This window comes from Carya illinoinensis, chromosome 8 (genome assembly GCF_018687715.1).
Source record: "Carya illinoinensis cultivar Pawnee chromosome 8, C.illinoinensisPawnee_v1, whole genome shotgun sequence".
Classification (NCBI taxonomy): Eukaryota; Viridiplantae; Streptophyta; class Magnoliopsida; order Fagales; family Juglandaceae; genus Carya; species Carya illinoinensis.
In genome coordinates, this window is record NC_056759.1 from 21,513,385 (window position 1) to 21,533,980 (window position 20,596).

The window sequence follows — 20,596 nt, forward strand, 5'->3', positions numbered from 1 at the left end:
AAAGAAAAGAAAAAGAAGTCACCAAGCGGAATGTGAATTACCTCAAATTTTGTTAAGGGAAGTGTTGGTATTACATCAGTGATTACAGCAATTTTAATGCCACAAGTATGAGCATATTGCCAAGAAAGAGCTATGATTTGAATCATGTGAGTTTCTCTTTTAATGTTCTTTTCACTAAGTATTTTCCCAGTTTGATTTAATTTCCCATATCCAGTTCTTTCTTAACCCTCACCCTGTGGCCTATCATTACAACCTTAATAAAGACCTTTTGATCTTTGATTTTGGTGTTGACTACATTAGTGGAGAGGATTTCTGAAAATTGGACTTATGGGGTTAAGTTTTAAGAGAATTCTTCTGATTTTGGTTGTTCTACTTTTATCTGAGTTTGCAGGTGGTTTGAGGTTAAATTGACTATATCACACACCCACTCAAGGTCTTAGCTTTAGGTTGAAATAAACGCCTAACTCTTGCTTGACAAATTGCAAAATTTTTGATTGATTTTCTTGCTATCTTTGATGTTAAAAGAGTAAGATACTAGAGATGAAATCTAAATTCATAAAAGTTTGGTGAATGATGATACTTCTCTTTGGGGTCGAGTTGATATTGCCTAAACTATCATTTGTTTTTCTTTTTTGTTTGAGGACAAACAAAGTTGTAAGTTTGGGGGTATTTGATGGCTTGCAAAATTTCATATTGCAGATTTTACAAGTTCGCTCGAGCGGAGGCTCTTGGCCGCTCGAGCGAATTCAGGCAGATTCAAACGCTCGACTGCCGCTCGACAGGGAGCTCGAGCAGGTTGCTGAAAAACGAAGATCGCTCGAGCGGAGACATTGGCCGCTCGAGCGAAATCAGGCAGAGTCGAACGCTCGATGTGCGCTCGATAGGACGCTCGAGCGAAATCAGGCAGAGTCGAACGCTCGACGCGCGCTCGACACCCCGCTCGAGCGAACATCGTATTTTGACAGATTTTAGGTTTTCCGCCGTGGGACCATATAAAAGGCCATTCTTCACTCTAGAGCCGCGGTTTTTGACTGGAGAACACTCTTTGGGAGAGAAAAACATAGCTAGAGGGATTCAAATCATTTGTTTTGGAGACGGAATTCCAATCTATTGCACGTACGTTGGATTCATACACGAGCACGGACGGGAGAAAGGCGTTGAATCGTTCCCTTGAGCTTTTGACGACCAGTTGAGGCTGCAAGGAGGATTTTTCAGTGTTTATTTTCTTCTTCCCATCTTCTCAGAACAATTATGGTGAATTCGTTTATGTTGAATTCCAATTCTAGCATGAGCTAAATTTTCTTCTTTCTAGGAAAACGATGTAACCTAATTCCGAACTATGCTTGTTTGTCCATGCTAATTTAATGCAAATTCTCTCTTTGTTTATCTGATTTATTCTGAGTTTAATGCTTCTACTTAACTGGCCATTGATTAGATGATTATTAATCTTGTGATTTGCTATCGAAAGAGGGAATCATAGGGTAGATCTTGGATATTTCAGCATAGGTAAGTATAGAGCTCGAAAGACTTGTATGAACCTATGTAGTAATTAAATCATTGGTCTTATTGCGTTCTTGATTATTTAATTTGCATATTCTTGTGTGAATTGATAAACTAGAACCACTTCCAATTGACTATCGAAAGAGGCTTTTGGATGAATTAGAGATTTGCTAATAGACAAAAGAGGTTTAAGTTAAATTAGCTGGATGAGAAAAGCATAGTGAAGGATTATGGTGAAATCGATTTCCTAGAAGTTTTCTTCCCTATTAAATTTGATCTTCAAACATCAGTTTTACTTTCTTTGCTTATTTCTCTTGAGTTGATCTAGTTTTATTTGCTACTACAAAAACCTTAGCGATTCCTCTAGATAGAATTGAGATTAGTAAAATTTTGGTATTTGGCAAGAGTAAGGTACCAATCCCTGAGGACGATACTCTACTTATTACTTTACTATAAAACTACGATACTGTGCACTTGCAGTTTTGCACCGGTCAACATCATAGTGGGTGGCATGCTAATGGACTAAAGCCTACGCGATTGAGTTGATTTGTAAAAACTTTTGGGGTCTTCACAAGGTTTCTAAAGCCTAAATAAATTCCTTCGTTGAATTTCTGACGAGTTGTTACATCCTCTCATTCTAAAAAAAAGATTTCGTTCTCGGAATCGATGCAAGTACTAAAACAACTATACCAAACTAAGGAGAACATGTTGATCACCAAGCCTATTGTCCATCACTAGACGTATCATCGTTAGTCAGTGCGGGTGGGGGTGAGTCGATTTTCCATCGGCACAATATGCTGAGGCAAGTAGTAGAATGCATCATCATTAGAATCATATGCCTCGTTGCCAAAATGTCCTAGGCCAAAGTGTTGCTCGACCTCCTCCTTGTCACTATCATGTACTTGACCCTCCATGAGTAGTCGTCTTCAGTGAGTAGACAACATTGATGACCCTAACGTCGTGGATTCAGGGTTGGCGGCTACGGTGCACTCCACTATTGCTCGACTAGACTTAGCTCCATCCCTTGCCATCCTCACTTTGAAGCTATCTCGACCCATCCACATGGTCGGGTGAATAGGTGGATAACACTCCTTATGAGGCAAGGTCATTCTCTCATAGCCTATACCATTCCTATATATATAACCATCACAAGAGCATACAAAATAACAGGTACCCTATAAAAGGAGAATATAACACTCACAAAAGTTAATGCCTAAACTTAACAAGTTCTAGGCTAACTGTCTAGGACATTGAATCCTTGCCTAAGTGGAGTCACTTATTTCCTTACTACTCAAAGAGTTATTCACTACATATATTTCTACCACTAAGATTGTGCCATTCCTTAACTCTCTCTCTCAACTCAACGAGTGACATTGGGATTCTTCTATAACTTAGATTAGGTCATACGAGTATACTTCCTAAATCCAAAACTTCAGGTGTCCTTGTAACTCAACTTGGAAATATTTTAATCCATACACAACTTAATTCACCGTCTTTATTTCTTCAAGGAATTCCATCTACCTAGAACTAGCTTACACCTTCATAACCAAAACAAATCATTCCTCCTCATAGGTGGTACCTCGATAATTGATCAGGCACTAATCTAAACTGAAGGCTTTCGCTCTCTTATGGTTGGCATAACTCTTCTATCTATGAAGACTTATTTCTAATTCTGACTTTAATCAAAAGGGTATGTTTCTATTGTTTACGTAAATCCCCAAGATAAAGGTTTCATTTTCCCCATATTTGGCTCCAATATAATGGCAAACTATGTCTCCACAAATATAACACCTCGTCAGAGACAATCTAATGAAGGCTGGATAAAACTATTATCATAAGTGAATTCTAATAAGGCTAGTGTTTCTTCCAATTACTCCCAATTATTAATCAACCTTCAATATCCTTCCTTGTACTTCTAAATGGTATTCTATGCCTACACTGGTATGATGTGACACCCCATGTCACAATTTGGGATGGAACGAAGACTTGGAGAGTTAAGACATACAACACGAGATTACATATTCCCATTTATGACAATTAATATGCAATGCATCCTAGTATGAAATAATCACATCAGAATAACGGTAACTTATAAAAAAATTCATGCTAGAATGAACTAAACATTCCCAAAGGATTTATTAACAATAATAGATACTACCTCACTTAAGAGATCCACATAACTTTAGACATAAAGTGGGAGATAGAATCTCCTTAATACAATTAATGCATCAAAGTCTCCTAGTCAAATCAATGCTCTCATATTCTCTATGTTGTATAGAGCCATTGCTATAATCACTAAAATCAAATCTAGCTTCCACTCAGGGTTGGGCCTCAACCATCTAAAGCTAACGGTTCATCCTATTCATCGTATATCAATCTTGACACAACTTTTACCATTCGAGGTAAAATGGTAGTGGGACTACCATATTGAGATTCCTTGAAATCTCAATAAGTTAAATAACTAACTTGCACAGAGATAAGATATGCATGATTAATGATAAATATGAGATGCATGCAGAAAAATCCATCCTTGTCTCCCATCCATATTCCTCAACATTTTTCAGAAAAACTTTGATGCACATTTTTTTATAGAGAATATTTTTTTTTTCATTCATCTTTAAAAAAACAATAACTTTTCATGACATGTTATTTTCCTCATACAAATGTTATGCCTAGGCTTTCATTCTCTTCCCCCTGGGCCATGTCCGTCCTTATGCGTCATGCTCATCTTGTCCTTGGGAGGGCATGCATAAAACCTAAAATGAGATGACTCGTTAGCATTACTTCATATAGTTAAAATATAACAACTTAAATTTTCAGTCATGCATTCATCATTCCATACATACAATACATAGACATTCATTCATTTAAAACGTTACAAGGCGGGGATTTTCAATAAAAAAAAAGTTTTTCTTTTGTAAAACAGTTCCTCACGTCTTGCTGCCTTCTTTCCTTAAAGAGTCTGACCATACATGTATTCTTTCTTAACATGCATACATTATTTCTTATCACTTTCATTGGCCGTAGCACACTATTACGCTCCATATGCAAGGGTTAGTGGTCTTTTGGATCTTGATTCCGCCCATGGCCATTGGTTAGGAATCCATTTTGTCAGGGTGTAGTACTGGGTACACTACCAGTACTACTTACCCAGCATTGCAATCTACCAAATCTAGTCCTTTGGTACCCATTCATACATTCATGTGGCCGTTACGTATTTTCATACATTAAAGTTTTCAGTCCTTTCATTCATTTTAGTCTTTTGTAGTTCTTTCTATCCTTCAGTTTGTTCATTCATAAAAGTCATTTAAAAGCATGAGTTTAAACATCATCTTTCATGGCATCATTTAAAACATCAGTTCATGGCATCATTTAAAGCATCATCTTCCATAAGGGCATTTTAAACGCTTTTTTGGCGTTCTTTAAAGCATCGCTTAAAGCATGAGGCATCAGCCTCGCATTTCATTTCGTGAAAATACATCCAGTACTTACTACGTATAACATCCATTCACATGCATACACTTACATACTTGGGGTGCATAAATATGGGCTGCCAAGGCGGGCTGTTACATACTTATGCTTGAAAAGTTATACTTAGCATTCTTTCATAAAACCTCATCTGTGTCATTTCATAAAGCATCGTAAAGGAAAGACATTTCATTTTCATTTTCATATCTTTAGTAAACTGTAGAAGAGTATGGACATAATACTTACTTGGACTCTATGCCATACTCATTTCATGCAGTCCATTCATGTGCGTGTCAAATGGCAACCTATATGCATACACATAACCTTAACATCATTTTCTATCTTAGTACATAAGTAACTAAACTAGAAATAGAACTACACTTCGCTTGGAACACTCTCTTCTAACCCATGTTCTTACGTGCTATTTACTAAGTTAAAACCTTATGATTAAGACACTGAGACCTTCATCTTATCCTTTTATTAACCACGTTCTGACGCATGATTCTGATCGACAGAGTCATGCATCCCAATCTTAGACAATACTCCCATCACTACCTCCATGCATCTTAGTTCACACCAAAACCTCATGCCCATCCATACACGCCACGTGGCTTTAAGTTAACTCTGAGGCTTAAACATCATGCGACCATGCTTGGGAAAAATTACCCATTTTATATGGTAAATTCGTCCGGCACACGTGTTTCGCTAGAGGCACATGTACCTTACCCCTTTGTCACCTAATATCAACTTATAATCTATTGAATGCCCGCTTGTATAAACAAGCTCCATACTCCGATACCAACTTCTATTCAAATCCGATCAGCAGAACCTTCCTACTTCCCGGCCCTGTACAAGTTCATCCCAACACTTGACATGATAGGGCTCCATTCACAACTACATCTCCATCGCCTCACATAGCTTGAGACTACTCCCAAGCTACATCGTGACCTTGTCACATCACCTCACATCCCGTTACATCATTCTTACACTAACGCCTCACCCATCACAAGCACGACTGCTTGTTTAACCATGTCACTTCGTGACATTCCCCCGTCATGCTTTCGCTGCGCTACTCTTACACTATTATGCCACTTCACACATACTTTCAGCCATTAGTCAGCTACAAGGTGACACCTATCACCTCGGACTACAAGCCACATCACAGTTATTTTGGGACACTATTCCACAATTCCAGACACTACACCACATGCTCTACGCTCCTCGATTACGCAACCATCATTTTCTTCGCAACACGCCACACAGTGTATCGCTTCACCTCATGGAGTACACTCCATGTGTACTCCCTTCACACTACTACACCACATCACAACTACGGCACAGACTTCATAGCCACACTTCACAGCACAGTCCACAACTATGCCCAACACTCAACTACGGCACAGACTTCACAGCCACACTTCACAGCACAGTCCACAACTATGCCCAACACTTTACTACAAGGAAAACTCTACAATAACAAACATTTAACATAAATAACAAGGGAGAGAGGTTTATACCATCATCGGGGTCAACCAGTGCGTTACTTGTTGTCCGCATGGCCAGTGGCATCAGAAGCCACTAGTTTGGGTAGTAGGGGTCACGGTCGTTACCTTAGAATGGGCTAACTTGGGGATTGGACCTAGGGTTTTGGTTACTAGATACGGGCTGAGCGAGGGTTCCGACATGGCAAGGGGTTCGTGGGTGGCAGCTAACACCATGTACGGTGGTAGTTGGCCATGTACAGTGGCTGTTCATCATGTATGGTGGTTGTTTGGGTGTGTGGGTTGGTGGATCTGGTAAGGGTGGCCATGGGAGGCTCATGGTGGCCTCGAAATGGTGCATCCAAAAAGGGTTGAAGAGGAGCTTCGTGAAGGGGAGGCCAGATCGGGGGCATGGGTAGTTGAGGAAGGAAGAGGGTGGCCAGGGGAAGCTACCTATGGCTGTTGGAGGCCATGGGTGGATGTGTACAGTGGTGACACCCTGGCTGAAGGGGTGAACTCGTGTGGGTTTCGTGGGTGCATGTGTGGGGTGATCCGATGGAGAGGGAGGCTGGATGTGGTGGAGGGATTCATCGATGACTAGGGATCACGGTGATGGTGGCGCGGTGGCCTTGGAGGTTGTGTATGGTGGCGCACGGTGGAGAACTCGTGCTTTGCCTACGAGTTGTGTGCGTGTGATGGAGGAGGAAGGAGGCATTGCCGTGGCTTGCAAAGCCATGGGAGTGGAGCTAGCGAGGTGGTGGAGCCGATGATGGAGCTCGGTGGCCCAGTTGGCCGCGTACGACGGTGCATGGAGGAGAGAAATGGGTTTTCTTACCTATTTCAGAAAGAGGGAGGAGGAGAGAGAGGGAGCTGTCGTGGGGCTCACCGTTGGTGGGGTTGGACTCGCTGACGTGAGGGGGACACGCTGGCGGCGGCGGCGGCGGCGAGGCTGGTCGGCGTGCGGACACACCGGGTTGGAGAAGGAGAAGCACAATTGAGAGAAGAGAGAGGCTTGTTGTGCACACTGGGGGGAAGGGAGGAGAGAGAGGGAAAAGGGAAAAGTGAGGGAGCTTGGATATTTAATTGAGGCCCTTCTTCATATGATCTACAAAATGATCTAACTGTAAGGAATGAAAATACTTATTTAACTTAAGACACTAAGAGAAATTAAGATAAAATATTATTTTATAAATTAAAGATCATAAAATAATATTCCTTCATCATTAATTAAAATGATGAAGTCTTGTTAATTACTTGAAGCAAATAAAATTATTTAAATTAATTTAGAGTTTTCAACATAATTTAAATCTCATAATATTTTTAAATGACTAAAATCATTAAAATCAAATAATTTTCCACAATTATAATATTTTTGGAGCTCTTCAAAAATATTATAATTGTGTTATTTAAAATCAAGTTTAGTCCAATAACACTGGAAATATCTCATATAAATATTTTCAAGACATTTAAAATATTCGAATGCTTTAAAACACTGGGCTTACTTTAAAAATCACTTGATATCTTTTAAAACATGCTATCGAGGTTCGGTATGCAGAACGAGGCTCGTAAATATAAAAGAAAGAAGGAGTGGGATATTACAAAAGGGTTTCAAGAAAACTATGCCATTCATGATGCTTTGAGTTACCATTCATGGATGAGATGAATGGTAATCTTAACTCAAGTTTGAAGCCTTACTGTGGTTGAAAGGGAACCCGAGGGGCATGTAGTTTAAGCTTGGGTAGAATGGAAACCAATGATATGGTGGATGCGGATACCATTTGGAAGAGTGAAAAGAAATATATGGCTTGGGCTTTGAGTGTTGGGTCTTGTTGGGCCAACTATTAAATCCTTTATGTGTGGGCTTCAAGGTGAACCTCTGTATGGGCCTCATGTCCAGATTTATTGGGCTTATCCTTGGCCTCAATAGTCGGCTAAGTTAGGTCCCAACTTTGGGTCTTTCCTCAATTGGGCCAATACTCTTGAATCGTACTATGTTGGGCCCAATAACCTTATGCTTACTAGGTTTGACCTCATATATTGTGTCTAATAAGTTGGGCTTAAGCCTTAGTTTCTCTTCTTACCTAATAAGATAGGACCCTTATTAAACCAACCTCTTGGGCCTTCCCAAATCCATCTAGTATTTTAACCAAGTCACTAGCCCATCATTGCCACTTGTCATTCTTCTCTAGGCCTATTGGCTTCTTTCCTCAAAAATCAATATTACACTAGAATTTTCTCAATATACTAAGTTGATAATGTAAGCTTCTTTGCCAATTCAACCAAAATTTCTTTTTTCTTAATAATCACCTCTTCTACTTAGCTAGGGTCATCATGGTTACTATGGCCAAGCCCTAAGAAGCTTTTAAGTGGGGTGTTACATATGAATAGTAATACTCCTATTGAGAATTGTTACTCTTACCACTAGGGTAACAATTCGGCTTGTGAACTCTACACGTGCGAAAATCACAGTAACTAAAAAGTGACTTGCTTGAAACCAATAGCATACAAGCTACAAAGCTCAACGTCTTGACATTACCCCCATAATGACAATAATGCAATAATATCGTCAATTGCAATTCAATCAATTTTAGCTAAACTTAACAATACATAGGTCTTGAAAAATACCAGAAATGGCATTTGCTCTATATGCTTTTGGTGCATTAGCATCTGCCTCTCTTAGAGTAATTACGTACACTCGAGCTGGTCCTGGAGGCCATGTCTTTGGTTTGGAATCTTTGCTTGGAATAGTCCATTTCTCCAAGCTCTTTTAGGTTGGCCACATCTGAAGTTTGTGAAAAGATGAAATATGTGAAGTTTGGTAAAATTAGGTCGTTTGCAATTATTAGAAATATAATTCCCAAGAGTTGAGGGGCAATTTTGCAAATATTGCACAAGGAGTAATGAGTTATGATTTTCTCTTAATTAAATAAGATTTTCTAACCTTAGAATATCTCTCATATCAGCCCGCTCTACTTATATATCCAAGGATCTCTATAAGTTAGCTTTTAACTTACTCTTAATGTATGATAATATGCTAGCTAGAAAATTTCATGCAAATGAATCATATTTCAATTAAATATTTGTTATATTTACAATGTTTATACCATGTCATATTGTCATATGTCACAAGCATGAATATACATCATATAGCACGAACATATGTCATGAAGCATACGAGTCTATTGTTGCACCTAAACTTTGACTTAAACTAGTGAACCAAAAATTTAGTGCAATTTTACCTACAAGTATACAGGTGTTGCAGTACCTAACAGGGTCGAATCCACCGAGATTGACTTATATGATGAAAAAAATAAACTCAAACAAAGAAAAAAAATTACTAAAATGAACGTGCAATCAAGTAGACAAGAAAATCACTGAGATGAAGATTTTTAAAGTAACAGAATTAAACTAAAATGATAAAATAAATCGATATGGAGAATGACTAAAGTTTTGAGGATCCGTCTAATAATTTATAATATTGTTTTCGATCTATTTACTTCAATTAAACTAGAATAATGATTCTATTTAATTGGAAGATTTAGCATTTAAGGTCAAAAGGAATAGTCACTAATGATTAAGCATGAACGATTGATAGTTAAAACATTCACAAGCTCATTTGAATATCACAGAGATTTTTTCAAGCATTCACTGTATTCGGAAATCACAATGAATCAAAATAAATATATAAATAATCAAATATCTAATAATAAAATTATTCAATCGATCAAGCTCACAAAATAAATTTCAATGTTGATCCAAAAACAATGTCTAAACCATTAGATTTCACCTTTAACCTTAGTACGAAAGATTTAGCCAACCATGTTCAACACAAGAGCTAAGAAAATCAAATAAACATTGTCCATGAAAAAAAAAAACTAAAATAAAATACTAAATCAACACAAGAAACTAGCCTTAAGAGAGAAAAAAAAATGGAGAGAGAACAGAGCCCAGTTCATTCGGTCCCTTTCCGTTTGATGTTCTCCAGTCCGTAAGTCCCTATTTCTCTTACGTCTCAGATCCAGCCATAGCTGAAACAGAAAAATGAAAATCCTCTCTCCATTTTCACTCCCTGTTAGTCCCTCTCGTCGCTCCCCTTGCATTTTTTTTCCTTCAAAAGCCTGCTGCCTCTCTCTCAAAAGCCAAAAAAATCAATCCTCCCTTCCAACGTCTCCATAGGTCCCCTAGTCAAATGAAAGAGAAGCTCCCACTCGAACTGCCTAGTGCAGTGCTCTCCCCCTAGCCGAACCAAGCCTCTCCTCCTTTTTTACTTAGTGTTGCTCTGTTCTTCCTAAAACAGCCCAGTCAAATTCAAGCCCAGTCAAATTCAAAGGAGGACATTCATGGGGTTTGAGAGCAATTTGGAAGAAAAGAAAAAGAAAAAAATCACAAAATGAAACCACAAGAAGTCCAAGTCCGAAATTCGCTAGGAGACAGTCTGGACATACTTTAGTCTTTTGACTGTATCGTTTTACTCACATATCAGATTGATGCGATTCTTGATGCATTGGAAAGATATCTTAAAGGGCTATAACTTTGTCTGTAATAAGGATTTCCAAATTAGGACTCCTGAAGGCCGTACGTGGCTGCCAAGATAAGTCCTAAAATTTAGGCAATTTTTTTATGCGGAAATTAAGAGGACATTAGGGTTTCTTTCCTACCCTATATAAGCATATCATTAGCACGAAATGGAGGGAGGAAGAGGCACAAGAGGTAGATCTGAAGAGAGGAAAAAATCACTTCTATGGCCACCGTTCGCTTCAATTTTCTCTGGAGATTTTTGTTGTCAAGTATATTTATGGGTAACTAAATTCTCTAGTAGGGTTAGGGATGAACTTGCACATTAGATGGTATTTCTAATTTATTCTTAATTCATGTATTTGATTTTCAATTGTTAAAACTCTTTTGTTTTATCATTCTCAATTCATCGTTGATGTTTTCTTCTCCGAATAATCATAACATTTATTGTGTTTATGGATTCAGTCATGCTTTTTCTATTGAATAGATTAGTTCTTTGATTATGTTTGGATCAATTATTTATCTTTATTGATTTAATTTTTTGCTGCAATATCGCTTCCTGAGTATTTTGTCGTCATTAGATTTTATCAATAGAGGTAGTAATTCACGTTTTTTAAAAGTGGTGAATATTTTTTCGAAGGGTTACATTTTATTTAAGTCTGGTTTATAAATCTATACCTTCCGATTGGAAATTGCGGGAATTGAGTTCCTAATTGAGTTATCTATTGAATTAAGAATAATTAAAATACCAGATTTGTGCAAGGGATTCCCGACGCTTTCCTGTTTGTCAAATTTGAGTACTTTTTCTGTTAATCACTTTGCTTCACTTGAATTTACATTTAAAATTAATCTTTGTTCTCTATTACTTATTTAATATTTTTCTTTAGTTTCTTTGTTCCTCTTGCTATTCTTTTAATTTGTCTCCTTGTGGAATCGACACCCCAAAGCTGTGCTACAACTACCGCATTATTCTTTGGGCATAGCCAAATTTTGGCGCCGTTGCCGGGGAGATGGTAGAAGAATTGTGAGAGAGTTTTTCTTTTCAACAGTTTGTAAAGGTGGTAACTTCATTCCCTCTTTTAGCTTGCTGCATTTTTTTTTTATTTTCTATTTCTTTTTGTAGTTTTTTTTTAGTGTTGCATTTTTCTCTACCTTGCATGCACAGGTATAGAGATGCCTTTGTTCGGTTTGCTTGTAGACCTGTGTTAGAGTCTGAGTTTAACTTTTCTGATCATTTGTTTGAAAATTCTTCTAATTCTGAGAAAATGAGTGAGCATGAAGATCAACCCACTAGGACCCTTCAGGATTACCTCCACCCACACGCACAGCCACACCATCATGCATCATGTTTCTAGCTAATATTCGCCAATTGGATTTTAAAACAGGGATGATACAGTTACTCCCTACTTTTCATGGCTTGGAGAATGAAAATCCATATGTGCACATTAGGGAGTTTGAGGAAGTAATTGCGACTTTTCATAGTCAAAATGCAACTGATGACATTGTGAGACTTAAGTTCTTTCCTTTCTCTTTGAAGGATAGAGCTAAGAGTTGGCTATACTCTTTGAGACCACGATCTATTGGGTCATGGAATGAGATGACTCAGGTCTTCTTTAATAAATACTTTCCCCAACATAAGACCAATGCTTTAAAAAGGCAAATCTCCACCTTTGTACAAAAGGACAGTGAGACTTTATATCAGTTTTGGGAGAGATTTAAGGAGCTATTGAGTATGTGTCCTCACCATGGGTATGAGAATTGGCACTTAGTGAGCTATTTTTATGAGGGACTTACACCTAGAGAGCGTAAATTTGTGGAGATGATGTGTAATGGTGAGTTCTTACAGAAAGATCCTGATGAGGCCATAGAATACCTCAATGAGCTTGCTGAAAAAGCTCACACTTGGACTGGACTTAGTGCTACTGAGAGCACAAATAGGTCACAACCTGCAGGAAACCTAAATGGTGGTGGAATTTACCATCTCAGGGAAGAAGATAACCTAAAGGCTAAGGTTGAGATGCTCACTAGGGAGCTAGAGGTGTTGAAGAATAAAGACTTAAAGCCAACACACGTGGCTAATCATGCAGAGTCTTTTGGACGATGTTTTGTGTGTGGTGGGGTAGATCACCTTGCCCAAGAGTGTCCCACATTTACTGAGATGAGAGGGATGTATGAGGAATAATGTAATGCCTTAGGTATGTACATGAAGCCTGTTGCACCTTTCTCTGATACCTACAATCCTGGGTGGCGTAATCACCCCAATTTTAGCTGGAAGTCTAAAAACCAACCGCCTGCACAACCCCCTAGATCATATCCTGCACCATATCATGCCCCTTCATCTTCTAGGAGTCCTTTAGAAGACACTTTGCATGCTTTTATTGAGGCATAGAGTAAAACTAATCAAAAGTTTGAATCTTTGATTATGCAGGTTGTTGAAGAAAACAAAGAGATAAAGAGTCATATATCCAAGATAATGAGCTCCTTGAGTGTGAATGAGCGTGGCAAGTTTCCTTCTCAAGCTCAATCCGCACCCCAAGGTCAGCATATGGCACAAAAAAATTTAAAAGAAGTCAATGCCATTATGACAAGAAGTGGTAAGTCCTTACACATCCCAACAACTGATAAGCAAGAGGATGTTGAAGAGGAACAAAGCAATGATAGCACCGAGTTCCCCAAGGATGCCGAGGTAATCAAGAGTCCAGTTAAGGTACCATTTCCTCAAGCTTTAAAATTTGATATGCGAACTTTGGATCCTAGTAATGAAATCTTGGAGAACCTCAGGCAGGTAAAGATTAACTTTTCTCTTTTGCATGTTATTAAACAAGTTCCCTCTTTTGCATGTTATTAAACAAGTTCCCACTTATGCAAAAGTTCTTAAACATTTGTGTACAGTTAAGAGGAAGCACCATGTTAAGAAGATAGCATTTCTGACAGAGCAAGTTAGTGCTCTAATTGAGCAGCGAATTCCTCCTAAGTACAAGGATCCTGGTTGTCCAACCATTGCATGTAATTTTGGAAATCATGAGTTTGGGCAAGCCTTGCTAGATCTAGGAGCTAGTGTTAATTTGATGCCTTATTCCATTTATTTGCAACTTGGTTTGGGTGAAATTAAGCCTACTTCTGTCGTGCTTCAGTTGGCTGATCGTTCAGTTAAGAAACCGAGAGGGATAGTTGAGGATGTTTTGATCCAAATTGACAAGTTTTATTATCCTATTGATTTCTTAATTTTGGACACTCAATTAGTTGTTGAATCTAACTCTAAAGTTCCTCTTATATTAGGTAGACCTTTCCTTGCTACGGCTAATGCACTTATAAATTGCAGGAATGGGTTGATGAAGTTATCTTTTGGAAACATGACCATGGAGGTCAACATTTTCCATATTGAGAAGCAGCCAACATATGACGAGTGCCACCAAACGTATATGATTGATGCACTCATTGACAAGGGAGTTCACACAACTCATGATTTTGATCCCCTTGAATATTCCCTTGTGAATTCTGAGTTTAATACATCTGTTAGTGATTCATCTGATGTTATTGATATTTGTGCTGCTTTTGATGAAACTCATAATTATGGCACACAGGTTTGGCAACAGAAATTTGAGGAGTTGCCTAAAAAATGTGGAAAACAGATTCCTGTAAGTATGAAAGCACCAATAGTTAAATTGGAATCTTTGGCTAAGTCTAAAGTCTATAAGGTTAAAATGAAAACGTTTCATGATAAAAATATTCTTAGGAAGAGGTTTAAACCTAATGACCGAATATGCTTATATGATTTTGGATCTCACAAGCACAAAGGAAAAATTTGGTTTAGGTGGACTGACCCATTTCTAGTGAAAAATGTTTTTGTAAATGGGGTGGTAGAAATAGAGGGTCCTAAGGATGGTCGAATCTTTAAAGTAAATGGTCAACGCCTTAAAATATTAATTGATAGGCAAGTTCCGGAAGTGGAAGACATTCCACTTGTGGATCCAATCTATCAACCTTGACCACACCACCAAGGTATGTGTTTCTTTATTTATTTTGTTTTGCTTTGTTTTGTTTTTGTTTTTTCTTATTTTCTTTCTTTTCCTTTTTGTTTACTGTTGTTTTCTTTGTTTTTGATTGCAGGATAGTTTCATTTCGTCATTTCAGATTACCATCTTTGATGTTTAGGGAGCTACCCACATCACTCATCAGGTGTATTCTACCATTTTCAGTTACTCCCCATTCAATTTTGATTCTTAAACATTGAGGACAATGTTTCATTTAAGTTGGGGGGTGGTGGTGCAAATTCAGTATTTAAAATGCTTGTTGGAACTCTGTGGCATATTTTCATGTGTCAATTTTTTTTTAATTTGCATCACACGTGCATCATTTTCACATGTGTACTCATTCTCATTCATAGCCATCTTCGTGAATTCACCAAACCCACCAAATCATTTTTTGCTGAAACATTCACAGAATCCTTAATGCACTTATCCAAGTTTTGTGGTAAGATGGTGGTTTGACACATATAGCTAGAGAACTCTTTTGCTTAAGTATTCATGTGAGTTTGGAGAGGATTGAGAGCATACAAATGTAGTAAATTGTGATAAGCGTTCATTGATCTGTTGAATTAGGCACTTCTTTTGAGAATATCATTACATGGTTTGCGGTACAATGGTGGATATACTTGGGATATGACGAAGGTCAACTTAGGATTAACGTTTGAGCCTTTCAAGCTATCCTTTCCATCATAGACCCCTAGTAGCCAACTTTGAGCCAATAAACACTTGTAGCTTTTTCTTTTCATATGCCCATATATCATCCATGCCTCTCCACATTGGAGTATAACCTATACACATATTTTCTTACCCTTTTTACTTCCAAGTGTATACTAGGTGTGGAATTTGTATTTTCTTTCTTTAATTTATCATTTTCAATTAAGAAGAAGAAGAAGACGACAGAGAAAAGAGAAGAGTACAAGTTGCAAAGTGGTCAATTGAGTGAGCTCCAAAAAAAAAAAGTTGGTAGAGATGGAAAGAATACAAAAGTGGCATGTGTTTGTCCATCAAATTGTTGAAAAAAAAAAAACTAAGAAGAAGGAAAAGCATTATTATTTGATGATCTGAAAAGTTGGAGAGTATATCAAGTGAGAAGTGTGGTCTATTGAGATATTTAATAAAATTCCCTTTGTATGTACTTGGAAGTTTTTGAATCCCTTTAATCTTTTTTTTTTTTTTTTATATAACCTCAAAACCAAGCCACATTACAACCTTTTTTGTTGACCATTCTGATCCTAAGTAAGCTGTTGGAAAGATTGATGGAAGTCTCATTGGTTAGTGTTCCTATCATAAGATCAATGTTTGCTTGTTGCTTGTACATAATTGCCTAATTTTCCATGAGAGTGTGTATACACCCATTATCAACTCCATAGAGAGAGCCTTTACACGAAACACTATTATACCCGTGAGTTATGGAGTTGAACCTTTTGCTTAAGATGTTCTTGATGTTGCATGTGTCAAGATTAGTGGTACGATAATTATGGCTTGGAGAACACACACACACTCTGTGGATTGCTATAGGTGGATTGATCTTGATGGGTTATTGGATTCCTTAGATTGTTTTGATATGCGAATCTGGAAAGTGTGACTTGATGGCCTTTATGTGTGATTTTCTTTGGTCTCTTTCGTTGTTTTGACATGAAAATTACTAGGGACTAGCAAGGAGTAAGTTGGGGGGTGTGATGAGTGTGCGAAAGTGCACTCTATATACCATATTATTGGACTAAAATGCTAAAATGTGAATAGAAATCATAGGAATTAACGTGTATTCTTAAATTGAATTTCTATTTACGTTGGGATACTCCTAAGCAGTTTTTTTTATGTCTAATTTCAGAGTTTATAAAAGAGCAAGTCAAGCCCAGTCAAATTCAAAGGAGGACATTCATGGGGTTTGAGAGCAATTTGGAAGAAAAGAAAAAGAAAAAAATCACAAAATGAAATCAAAAGAAGTCCAAGTCTGAAATTCGCTAGGAGACAGTCTGGACATAATTTAGTCTTTTGACTTTATCATTTTACTCACATATCGGATTGATGCGATTTTTAATACATTGGAAAGCTATTTTAAAGGGTTATAACTTTGTCTGTAATAAGGATTTCCAAATTCGAACTCCTGGAGGCTGTACGTGGCTGCCAAGATAAATCCTAAAATTTAGGCGATTTTTTTATGCGGAAATTAAGAGGATATTAGGGTTTCTTTCCTACCCTATATAAGCATATCATTAGCACGAAATGGAGGGAGGAAGAGGCACAAGAGGCAGATCTGAAGAGAGGAGAAAATCACTTCTATGGCCACCATTCGCTTCAGTTTTCTCTGGAGATTTTTGTTGTCCAGTATATTTATGGGTAACTAAATTATCTAGTAGGGTTAGGGATGAACTTGCACATTAGATGGTATTTCTAATTTATTCTTAATTCATGTATTTGATTTTCAATTGCTAAAACTCTTTTGTTTTATCATTCTCAATTCATCGTTGATGTTTTCTTCTCCGAATAATCATAGAATTTATTGTGTTTATGGATTCAGTCATGCTTTTTCTATTGAATGGATTAGTGCTTTGATTATGTTTGGATCAATTATTTATCTATATTGATTTAACTTTTTGCTGCAATATCGCTTCCTGAGTATATTGTCATCATTAGATTTTATCAATAGGGATAGTAATTCACGTTTTTTAAAAGTGGTGAATATTTTTTCAAAGGGTTACATTTTATTTAAGTCTGGTTTATAAATCTATATCTTCCGATTGGGAATTTCGGGAATTGAGTTCCTAATTGAGTTATCCAATGAATTAAGAATAATTAAAATACCAGATTTGTGCAAGGGATTCCCGACGCTCTACTGTTTGTCAAATTTGAGTACTTTTTCTGTTAATCATTTTGCTTCACTTGAATTTACATTTAAAATTAATCTTTGTTCTCTATTACTTATTTAATATTTTTCTTTAGTTTCTTTGTTCCTCTTACTATTCTTTTAATTTGTCTCCGTGTGGAATCGACACCCCAAAGCTGTGCTACAACTACCGCGTTATTCTTTGGGCGTAATCAGTATCACATGTAACGGAAAACACACTTAACATGACATACTTGTAATAGTGAACATGACAAGACATACATGTAATAGATGACATATTTAACATGATGTACTTGCAATGTATAGTAATAATTGACAGAATCTCTTATGTAACAGATGAAAACTCATGACAGAATAAATTCTGTGTAATAGACGAATATGTGATAACTTGGCATGGCATGGCATATATGATAACACACATACATACACTGTAGTTCCTTTACTTAACACACATACACAGTAAACTGCTAGTAAGTTAAAAGCTAACTTACCTTGATCTCCGCGTTTCTTATGAAAGCTCAAGCGCGATCACGAGAAATTGTAATTAGTGATTCTAAAAAATTAGAACTAAATCACTAATAATTTAAAATATGAAAAAATACTAACTTAAAGAGTAAAATTTCCATTTTACCCTCTACATGTAGGAAAATGACTGTTTTACCCCTAACTTAAGAATTTTGCATGCTAACTCCAAAAGTCACTAAAATTTACATGCCTCATGTAAATTTTATCCTAAACTCAAATATCAATTTAGAAAAATTTAAAACTAATCACAAGTATTAAAACTCCATAGGGCCAAAATTCCCATATGCTATTTCTATTGATTTTTGTTTCTAACTTGTTTTGATTAACCTTTTTGATCTATGACTTATAAAGATCTGATCTTCAAACCAAACCATCACATGATTTAAAAAGATGTCCTAAAACATATATAAGCTTCTAATTCAAGATCACATGGTTAAACATTAACCAAAACATATATGGAGCCTAGAACATCCACACTTTGGCCTATCCGAACATCTCTTTACATAATATTTCATATCTTTTAAAAATAACATCAAATATCTTCAAAATAATATTCAACCATGTATATAAGAGGCTTAGGATCCTCCAATAAAATTATCAAAGCCATTAGAATAGGTTTAAACTCCCAAAGATTTAAACTTTCTCAAAACAGAAACTGTTTTTCCTCTTCTAGTTTCTAAGTTTCTAGATCTAATAAAATCTTTAATCATGCAACAAATCCTCAAAAAATAATCATACACATAGGTTAAAAATACTTCATAAAAATTTCAGACCAAGATCTATTCATTAGCTTTGTCAAAAACTCCAAAATACAACATATTCTCCAGTTTATCTCTCAGAATGACCTTTCTAGAGTTTAAACAATATTTGACTAACCAAATGATCTTAAAATGGAACAAATAAGCTATCCACGTAAACTAGACTAAAAAATAAACAACTTTTATGAAGGAAACTTTATGATAAAACACTTTAAAAAGCTTTGAAATGGACATGCAAAAGAACACCTAAAAGCTGTCCGAGAGAATGTTTGGTGTTCTTTCAATGAAAAGTGTAAAGGAAGATGATTTCATGGGGAGTGGGCTGGAGATATTTATACACAAGATATGGAAGAGGATGATGCTGAAGTGAGGGTTGAGTGTTGGCCTTTCTTACCCAATAATATCCACAAAAATCACAACTCAAGATATTTTTACCCAATAATATCCACAAAAATCAACTCAAGATATTTTCTAAAGGTGGAGTGTAGACTTGGAAGAGTGAGGTGGCTAAGATCTTTCCATGTGTCCAATTAAAACTTTTCTAACTATCTCTAATAATCAAAAACACACTTCTGATACCGTAGTAAGTAATGACACTAACTATGTGGTTAGACTAAAACCTATACGATTAATAGATTCGTGAAAATTTATGAGGTCTTCACGAGATTCCTAAAACCAATAGAAATTTGGCCCGATGCACGTACTAAATGGCTATAAAAGGGAGAGGTGCACGAGGATTTTTTTTGGCTATGAGTATTAGTATTTTTTTTCCCGTTCTTGAGAGGTATTTTTTTCTTTGTTTTTTGTATTATTATTTTTAGTTCTTAAGAGAACACAGGTGGTAAACATCATGATATGTGCAGTGAGTTTGCTTTCAGCATCATGATATGTGCAATACTGAGTTTGCTTGAAAAAGCTCATTGTAAATACAGGAGTAAATCCTCACAATAATACATATATATACATATGTCAATAACATATTAAGTTGGGGTTATTCTAGCTTCCAAGGACAAAATTATTTTGGGCAAACTCCAAAGAAAAATAATATTTAATAACTATCGAAAAGGAAAACACCAAAGCAAAAACATTTCCAGGCCTTCAACAAGCATAGCACTACAAAAAACAAAAAAGGAATAAAAAAGAAGCTTTGACCAAAACTAGCATGTCTTCTTGCAATGGGCTAAAAAATCCTTCAGGAAGGCTGAAATATTCATTCGGGAAGCATGAAACATTGCAAAAAAGTGTGAGTTCCACGGCTGTGCTATGACTTTTCTTTTTTGAACATTCTTTAAAGCAACCAACCAAGTTTCACATTTCTTTATTACTATTCAGAGTGTACATATCCATATTGTAGCTCACCCAAGTGCAGAGTCTACAGCCACAATAACCTACCAAACTAAATGCTTAATTAATAATACAAATGCAAAACTACTGCAACATATATATTGGCTATTTTCTTTGACAAAACATATG

General features: G+C 36.7%; 1 non-coding gene across 1 annotated transcript; it reads right to left on the reverse strand.

Moving 5' to 3' along the window:
* Positions 1 to 12,608: 12,608 nt before the first annotated feature.
* On the reverse strand, positions 12,609 to 12,716 carry LOC122274841. The gene has a single exon (XR_006228383.1). It is a non-coding gene; the product is annotated as a small nucleolar RNA R71 (small nucleolar RNA).
* Between the last annotated feature and the right edge of the window lie 7,880 nt (positions 12,717 to 20,596).